The 10121-nt window shown below is 44.3% G+C and overlaps 1 pseudogene; it reads left to right on the top strand.

Moving 5' to 3' along the window:
- The first annotated feature begins 2852 nt into the window (after positions 1-2852).
- LOC147970701 (uncharacterized) lies at positions 2853-3358 on the top strand (annotated as a pseudogene).
- The last annotated feature ends 6763 nt before the right edge of the window (positions 3359-10121 follow it).

Below are 10121 nucleotides of genomic sequence, written 5' to 3'. Positions count from 1 at the left end.
CGGTAGAGGATGCACTCATTAGGGCATGCATGTATTTTTTGCACCTCTAACCCTAGAGGGCAGACAGCCTTCTTTGCTTCGTACGTACTCTCGGGCAATTCATTATCCTTTGGAAGCATATTCTTTATCATTACCAGCAACTTTCCAAATCCCTTGCCAGATACACCATTCTCTGCCTTCCATTGTAGCAATTCCAGTGTGGTGCCCAGCTTTTTCTTGTCACCTACGCAATTCGGGTACAACAATTTTTTGTGATCCTCTAACATGTGCTGCAACTTCTTCTTCTCCAAATCACCTGCGCAGTTTCTTTTCGCATCGGCAATGGCCCGACCTAGATCATCAACGGGCTCATCTGATGCCTCTTCTTCAGCTTCTTCCCGCATTGCCGTCTCAGCTTCTTCCCGCATTACCGGCTCAGCTTCTTCCCCCATTGTTGTATCATCATATTCATGGAACCCATGGCCAAGATAGCTGTTGTCGTCCTCTTCTTCTTCATCGTCTTCCATCATAACCCCTCTTTCTCCGTGCTTGGTCCAAACATTATAGTGGGGCACAAAACTGGACTTAAACAGGTGGACGTGAATGGTTCTTGACTTAGAGTAATTTAGATCATTCTTACAGCCAGCACATGGACAAGGCATAAAACCATCCGCCCGCTTGTTTGCCTCAGCCGCAAGCAGAAAAGTTTGCACGGCATTAATGAACTTGGTAGAGCATCGGTCATCGTACATCCATTGTCGGCTCATCTTCATTACACAACACCGAAAAAGACCAAATTAATACAAGTTCATACATAAAGTTCATACAACACTTAAATGCAACAAACAAATAACTCTCTAGCTAAAGAATTTAAATGCAACAACAAATGCGATCAATATCGCAACTAAGGTAACAATTGATCCAACAGCATAATGATACCAAGCCTCACTATGAATGGCATATTTTATAATCTTTCTAATCTTCAAGCGCATTTTCTCCATCTTAATCTTGTGATCGTCGACGACATCGGCAACATGCAACTCCAATTCCATCTTCTCCCCCTCAATTCTTTTCAATTTTTCCTTCAAATCCTCGTTTTCTCTTTCAACTAAATTTAACCTCTCGACAATAGGGTCGGTTGGAATTTCCGGTTCAACTACCTCCTACATACAAATATCTATGTCAACTTGATGGGCATAATTTGTCATAAACACGAAATGCAACAAATAGTTTTAAAAGAGAATATACCACATCCGAATCATAACCCGGATGAGGGCCGACGGGGACAGATATCAAAACCATGGCAATATGTATAACAAACAACGTATGAGTAAGATAATTATACGAGCAACTATATATCCAAATCACACAAATATCAATTTTTTTATATTAAACACCCATGAACAAGAGGCTCACCACAAGGTGGTGCCGGCGACGAGACATTGCGGGTGATCGACGGTGGTTACGACGGAGATTTAGAAGGCACTAAGTAAACCACACTTGCATATGCAAACTAAGTGTTATTTTGACCACAAATTGCATATAAATCACATACTAGCACATATATATAATTCCTCCCAAATTACTAAACTCACAAATCAATCACTATATAAAGCATTGCAAGAGCTAATCTAGCAATGAGAGGTGAAAGGACAAAGTTGCTAACCTTTGTGATCATTTGAATGGATGGGGGCCTTCGAATCTTGACAAATTTTGGGAAAAATGTGTGATGATCTTGAGAGGAAGAGGGAAAGAACAGAGAGGAGAGGGGAAAGGGGAAGAACAGAGCGAGCACGGGTGGACGAAGGGTTTATGTAGGACGACCTTTAGTACCGGTTTGTGATACGAACCGGTACTAAAGTGCTGGAGGGCCCCCAGACTGACAACATCCTTCCACCACTCACTTTAGTACCGGTTTGTGGCATGAACCGGTGCTAAAGGTTCGCCACGAACCGGTACTAATGAGAGCGGCTGGCTAGCCATTGGAACCGGCACTAACGCACACATTAGTGTCGGCTCAAAATCAAACCGGCACTAATGAGCTTCACATTTGACCCATTTTCTACTAGTGACCATAGGTGTCTGTGTGTGTGTGTGTGTGTTGTTTGTTGGCGAGCTATGCGGGGCGATCGGGCTCGTTCCGTTGGTGCTCACCGCGAGACACGTGCGTGCGACCACGTAGCGGGCGCGGCCAGAGCGTGCGGGATGTGGAAGAGATCACGGGCGAGTGGAGGCATGGGTGTGTGCCCAGGGCGCCGACTTGGGGCTATATAGCCGCCTGGTGATGTTGTAATGGATTGACATGCCGCGTTCGTTCTCGAGGGAAAGGAAAAGGGCGTTCGTGCACCGGAAATCTCCTATGTCCATTGTCTCCTCCGATCTTCTTCTTCCTCCTTCTTTTGTCGTTCGAGCGCAAAGAGTGAGCGAGGTGCAGAGAGAGAGAGAGAGAGAGGCAGAGGTAGGGTTTTGGGTTGGGAAACAACAATTGGCATCAGAGCCTCGTTGCAGGAGGAGCTCGCCGGCGATGTCGCTTGTGTCGTATGCCGGCGGAGCGGGCAGCTCGTTGCCGCAGCCGGTGCCCATGCTCACCGGTGAGAACTACACCGCGTGGCCGATCAAGGCTGAGGCCAACCTCGACGCGGCTGGGCTGTGGGAGGCGGCGGTGCTGCCGGAGGACGCGGCGTCGGCGGTGATCGTGAAGAAGGACAAGCTGGCGCGGGCGTATCAGCTCGGGGCGCTAGCAGAGGACCTGCTGCTGCAGGTGGCGTCCAAGAAGACGGGTCTAGGCCAGCCTGAAGGTGCGGTTCGTCAGCGCCGATCGAGTTCGGGCGGCGCGGCTGGGCACTCTCCGCGGCGAGTTTGAGCTGCTGAGCATGGCGGAGGGTGACACACTGGACGCGTTCGCCGGCAAGCTCGGTGGCATGGCGGTGCGCTTCGCGGGGCTTGGATCAATGCTGGAAGACACGACGTTGGTGAAGAAGCTGCTCGACTCCGTGCCGGACCGACTGTACACGGCGGTGGCCGGAATCAAGCAGTTCTGCGACGTCTCCACCATGGCGTTCGAGGAGGCCCTGGGTCGCCTGAAGGCCTTCGACGAGCGGTTACGGTGATGCGGCAGGCGGGCGGCGAGCGAGCTGACGGGCAGCTCATGTACACGGCCACGCAGTGGCGGGCGTGGGAGAAGCAGCAGGGCGGTGCAGAGGATGACGACGACGTGCGGAGTGTGGCGTCGGGCAACGGAGGCAACTGGCGCGGCCGCTGCTACAAGTGTGGCGAACGTGGGCACTTCAAGCGGGAGTGTCCGCTGCTGCGGAAAGCGCAAGTGGCGGAGCGTGCACTGCTAGTGGATGGCGACGTCGAGGATGCCGGCCTACTCTAAACCGCGGCTTAGGAGGTGAAGTGTTGGGAAATAATCCGCGACGATGCATCGAACGAGCCGGGCGCGTGTATGGGCGCGCGCCGGACATGTTAGACGCGTCGGGTCTGCGGCGGGTCGAGTGTGTGCGTATGTGTGGAGTGCACGGGGGTGTCCGTGGACCTAGTACACCATAGGTGTGTGTGTGTTGTCTGTTGGCGAGCCATGCGGGGCGATCGGGTTCGTTCGGTTGGTGCTCACCGCGAGACGCGCGCGTGCGAGCGCGTAATGGGCGCGGCCAGAGTGTGCCGGGCGTGGAAGAGATCGCGGGCGAGCGGAGGCGTGGGTGCGTGCCCAGGGCGCCGGCTCAGGGCTATATAGCCGCGTGGTGACGTTGTAATGGATTGACACGTCGAGTTCGTGCTCGAGGGAAAGGAAAGGGCCATTCGTGCGTCGGAAATCTCCTGTGTCCACTGTCTCCTCCAATCTTCTTCTTCCTCCCTCTCGAGCGTAGAGAGTGAGCGAGGTGCAGAGAGAGAGAGAGGTAGAGCTAGGGTTTAGGGTTGGGCAACAACATCGATTATTACTAAATTTTGTAGGTGATTGCACAATTTGGTGGCGAAATGACATCTGATGAGCTCAATAAAAACAACACAAAAATTATGCTAAGAAATGCGCGCAAGTTTGAGCATCAATATTGTTATGTTTTGTGCTTGCACAATTTATAGATGCTTTCACAATTTTCAGATTGTATAATTGTTTTTTATTCTTTTCTATAAACTAGAGGTTTTGACCATCTGAACTTTTCCTGTTAAAAACATGTGTACTTTTTCTCAAAGTTATTGCATGTACCAGATGACAATATATGAACATCACAGAAACAAACGTTCGAACGTCTGAGGCACTACGTCCGAGACTGTACTATGTGAACTTCTCGATGAAACTTTTTTCCTTTTAAATGTTAGTGCTACCAAAAATATAGAACATGAGTGTAGTTCTGGAAATTCACATTTTTTTGTGAAAATATATAGGATGCGCACTTTCTTGTACCAAACATTTGAATTTCACCCTTTTGAACTCCCTGTCAAATGATTGGTTCAGTAACCGGGAAAAAATGTTCAACTTCATATGTACAAATAGGAAATTGGCTCAACCTACATATGTAGAAAGTTTAAACTTCACTCAAAAAAATAAACAGTTCAACCTCGTACATATACCAACAGAAAAATCATGAAAAAATTGGTCATGTTTAGACATATTAACAAAATATTTTTAGAGAGCACAATTCAAAGTTTCGTTTGTCTCAAGCGAGCAACAAGTGAGCATCAACTTTGACCTTCTCTCTCTCAACAGATTCAAAATATTTTATCTCGCGTTTTGCTTCAGATTCGTGATCCTAAACAGTGTAGTGCTTTCGGTTACTACTTCAGTTCTTGTTACGTATACCTTGGTTGAATCATGACTGACATACGGCACTGTTTTCTACGCACCGAGACTAGTTAGACATGCATGTTTTCTGCCTTTCCTAAGAATTTTGCATCTGCATCTGGATCTGCATCTTCTGAGTAAAAAGTCTACCGGAAGATAATGTTGTAAATGAAAATTCTTATACGATTCATTGTATTTTTTGCATGCCTATTATACTCATAAAATACAATTTTGAACATGCTGATATATGTTAGCTCACAGCACCATCATTCCGATGGCATTCACCACCCTGTCCTTTAGGAAAAGTTGTGGCTACACACATGCAAACTGCACTCACTCTGAACAGTAAACTCGAAAACAAAATAGCAAACCAAATCTATAAAATCTGAAACTTAGTGGCTTTGATTATGACTAAATTTTCTAGGATCTTGCACAATTTGGTGGCGAAATGCAATCCGATAAGCTCAATACAAACAAAAGAAAAATTGTGCTAAAAATGCATGCAAGTTTGAGCATCAATATTCTTATTTTTTGTGCTTGCACAATTTATAGGTGCTTGCACAATTTCAGATTGTATAATTGTTTTTGATTCTTTTCTACAAACTAGCAATTTTGACCATGTGAACTTTTCCTGTGTAAAACATGTGTAATTTTTCTCAAAGTTATTGCATGTACCAGACGACAATATATGAACTCACTAGTAGAAAACAGGGCTTTGGTTCGGGCAGGGAAAGCCCATTAGTCCCGGTTCAGTCACGAACCGGGACCCATGGGGGCATTCGTCCCGGTTCCTTAGCCAACAGGGGCGGCCGTGGCCTCGTGGGCATTGGTCCCAATTCGTATGGACCATTTGTCCCGGTTCTAGGCACGAACCAGGACCAATGGGCCTCGCTCCTAGCCCACATACATTGGTCTTGGTTCATGGCAAGAACCGGGACAGAAGGGGGAGCTTTAGTCCCGGTTCTTGCCACGAACTGGGACAAATGAGTTTCCTATATATACCCCGTCGCCGCAGTAGAGCACTCCATAGTGCTCTATTTTTTCTGGCCAGCAAGGAGGGCATTTGGGTGCTCTAGCTCACCTCCTATGCACATGAGGTGTTCGATGAAATGCCCGAGCCACGCTAGTTAAGCTTTCTCCACTCGAAGCTCGACCTCCAAGCTCCATTTTCCCTGAGATTTGCATAGGTTTAACAGTCCGTCACATCCCGTCCCCGTCTTCACCGTCGTTGATCGCCTACGCCGATCTCGTCGCCGGCACCACTGTGGTGAGCCTATTGTTCTTATCTTCTTTCTGAAAGAATGTTTCAGACTCCAAAAAGGAATAGGTATGTGGTACGTAAGTAAAACGACTCCAAAACAGTTCTAATAGCAATTTTTTCCGTTTGGAATATGTAAGAAAATAGTAAAATAAGAAGTAGTTCGAAAAGGACACGAGGCATCCACGAGGGTGGAGAGCGCGCCCTACCCCATGGGCATGCCCCCTGCCTCGTGTGCACCTCGTGTGCCCTCCGGACTCCGTTTTCTTGCACGATACTTCTTTTGGTCGGCAAAAATTCATTGTATAATATCTCGAATGTTTTGACCACCGTACTATGACACAATCCTTTGTTTTTGTTTTGAGTTGTTTCTGCAGCAAATTTAGAGCAAGATGTCTTCTCAAGAGTCAGTCGGGGAGAGTCGGGTATCTCATCCGACACCGGGGCCAGGAGCAAATAGTGATGTTGACCACTTTGGGCCATCAATGGAGGAAGAGATGGAGGCCGACTTGAAAAGGATAGATGCCATGGAGGAGGATCAAGAAGTTACCTCTCGTCTCCAAGCCAGATTCACGATGGAGGAGCTTCAGAGCTCAGCAATTCCAAACTCGGTCATCCCTCCCAATGCTAGATTTCTTTCTTATGAAAAATATGAAAAAGAGTGTTACTTGTTCTCCCGTGGCTATGCTACATCCAGGGGTGAAAGGAGCTATAGCCGTCACGGGTAAGCTCTGTAGGGAAATAATGGATCTCAAGCAACAAGTTAATAAGCTCGAGGAAGAGAATCATATGCTAAGGGGCATCATCGCCAAGAATATCACATCACCACCTTCGAAGAAAGAGACATAAATACATGGATATGGGCACTTCCCTTGGCAACTGCCAAGCTTGGGGGAGGTGCCCCGGTATTGTATCACCATCACACTTCTATCTTTACCATTTTTCTTAGTTCGATCCTTTTGGTTATATCTTGATCTAGTAGAATAAAGTTTAGTATGATCTAGCTTTGAGTTTTGTGTTGATCCTTATCTATGTAATCGAGTCCGTGAGCTATATATAATAAAGATTAGTCTTGAGTAGAGGGCTTAGTTATCTTGCTATGATCTTGAGGGAATAAAAGAAAAGAGAAAGAATAAAAAGAAATAAAGAGATCATATTGATCTTATGGAGAGTAATGACTTCACACATAAAGAGTATGATGAATAAAAGTTGTTCAGATCTGACAAACATAGTTTTGGTCATCGTTGCAATTAATAGGAAGTAATAAAGAAAGAGAGGTTTTCACATATAAATATACTATCTTGGACATCTTTTATGATTGTGAGCACTCATTAAGATATGACATGCTAAAAAGTTGATGTTGGACAAGGAAGACAACGTAATGGATTATGTTTTCTTATGTCCGAAATAAATTATATTATCATGGATCATCCAACGTGTTGAGCTTGCCTTTCCCCCTCATGCTAGCCAAATTGTTTGCACCAAGTAGAGATACTACTTGTGCTTCCAAATATCCTTAAACCCAATTTTGCCATTAGAGTCCACCATATCTACCTATGGATTGAATAAGATTCTTCAAGTTAGTCATCATTGTTGCAAGCAATAAAAATTGCTCTTTAAATATGTATGATCTATTAGTGTGGAGAAAATAAGATTTATACGAGCTTGTGATATGGAAGAAATAAAAGTGACGTACTGGATAATAAAGTTCCCTATCACAAGTGGCAATATAAAGTGACGTTATTTTGCATTAAGATTTTGTGCATCCAACCATAAAAGCACATGACAACCTCTGCTTCTCTCTACGAAGGGCCTATCTTTAATTTTTGTCTTATACCTTATGCAAAAGTCATGGTGATCTTTATCTTTCCTTTTTACATTTTATCCTTTGGCAAGCACTATATGTTGGAGAGAACCGGACTATATATCCACTCGGATGTAGGTTATTATAAACTATTATTGTTGACATTACCCTTGAGGTAAAAGGTTGGGAGGCAAAACTATAAGCCCCTATCTTTCTCTGTGTCTGATTAAAACTTCATACCCATAAGTATTGCGTGAGTGTTAGCAATTATGAAAGACTAAATGATATTTGAGTATGTGGACTTCCTTAAAAGCTCTTCTATTGACTCTTTCCAATGTTATGATAAATTGCAATTGCTTCAATGACTGAGATCATAGTTTGTTAGTTTTCAATGAAGTTTCTGATTCATACTTGACATTGTGAATAGATTGTTACTTTAGCGTAAGAAATCATATGAATATATATATATAGGAAAATAGGTTAGTACTCCTAGGAGTATGTACTCCTACGCCAGGTGTCGCTAGTTTCTTCAATGCCCTGCCGCACCACTTATTGCCTTTATTGTTTTTATTAATTAAAAAACCTCGGATAATATCGCATGCAAACTTGCGACTCAGAATTTGTTTGCATGTCCGTGCTAACCGGGATTTGGGTGACTGGCTTTATCTTGCTAGAATAACAAACCGATCTATTAGGAAAATATATAAGCTCCTACTATGGCGTCCTCGCATACCAAAACAAAAGGCGACGGAGGCGGAGGCGCTGAGATGCTGTGCGGCTGGACGACCAACAATGAAACCAGTGATCCGGCATGCACATGCTTCCAATTGGCATCAACCACGACAAGGTATGCATGCATGTACGATTGGATTACATGCATCGTTGATTCCCTCTGTAATTGGCATTGTGTTAATTTACATAGCCTGCATGTTTGATATGCAGCTCACCTGGATCGGAATCCCTGCGAGATGGGTTACGCGGACCGGTGGCATGTCTTCTCCATGCATGCTTGATCTAGATGACGCTCTACTACACAAGATTTGCTTCAGCTCAGCGGGATCGGTTGGCCATCCATTGTCCCCACAAGTACAAGGCAAAGTAACTCAGTTTTCTCTTGATGTCGCTGCGGCTACACGTACACGATGCAAGAGACTCTGCCGACCGAAGATCCGCAACATTTTGATTAGATCGATTGATTTAGTATGACCGATCCATCACTAAACATGCAAAAACCAAGAGAAACACGACACTGATGCTTCTGATGTGATGTCTATAAACAGTTTGAGTCTTGTGTTATTTGACTATTTGAGTGGATAAAATCAATACTTAACCCAGATTATACTGCCCACGCAAAAAAACTCTTTTTTGTTTATACTTCTTTTTGAATAATTATAATGGTTTGTAGAGTGGTATATGCCGCATCATGAAAATATGGTATATGCTCCATCCAAAACGTTGGTATAACTTAACACAAAAAAAGTGGTATATGCTACATCGAAAATGTTGGTATATACTCATCATCACAAAAAATATGGTACAAAGTCCACCGCAAGGAACCAATATATACTCCATTGAAAAATTAATAAGTGGTACATATCCCATCCACAAAAAATAAGGTGCACAGTCTACCGCAAGGAAGCAGTATATACTCCATTGAAAAAGAAAATAACTGGTATATACTCCATTGAGGAAAGGCTATTATCCGTCACAAAGTAAATACTACATTACAAGAGCAATATATATGACCTCCTAGAAATGAATAAATGAAACAAAAAAACATTTACCACACTTACGTACTCTCTAGCTAGTTCCCTTGGAGTATATGCTACGTGGACATTGTGTATGGATGAGGTATGTGGTATGACGTGAAGGTTTACAATGCGAGCACCCAATTATAATCCCTTAATTATAGGATCAAGCAACTGCATGCACACACCAGCCATTGCATGCATCGGTTTCTCTTTCTTTATCCGGTAGTTAGCTATTGGATAATGAGTGGGAGTATGTACCTCTCGGAGTACAAAAGAGGAGTCCTATATATATATATATGTCTGTGTGCGTGTGTGTGTGTTGCTATTCTAAGAATGATCATGATGCCCTCATGTCTGTATTTTATTTTATCGACACCTCCATCTCTAAACATGTGGACATATTTTTCGATATCGGCTTCCGCTTGAGGACAAGCGAGGTCTAAGCTTGGGGGAGTTGATACGTCCATTTTGCATCATGCTTTTATATCGATATTTATTGCATTATGGGCTGTTATTAAACATTATGTTACAGTACTTATGCCTTCT

This window comes from Triticum urartu, chromosome 5A (assembly GCF_056163025.1).
Source record: "Triticum urartu cultivar PI428250 chromosome 5A, HENAU_Tu73, whole genome shotgun sequence".
NCBI lineage: Eukaryota > Viridiplantae > Streptophyta > Magnoliopsida > Poales > Poaceae > Triticum > Triticum urartu.
This window is presented reverse-complemented; position numbering and strand designations above follow the sequence as displayed.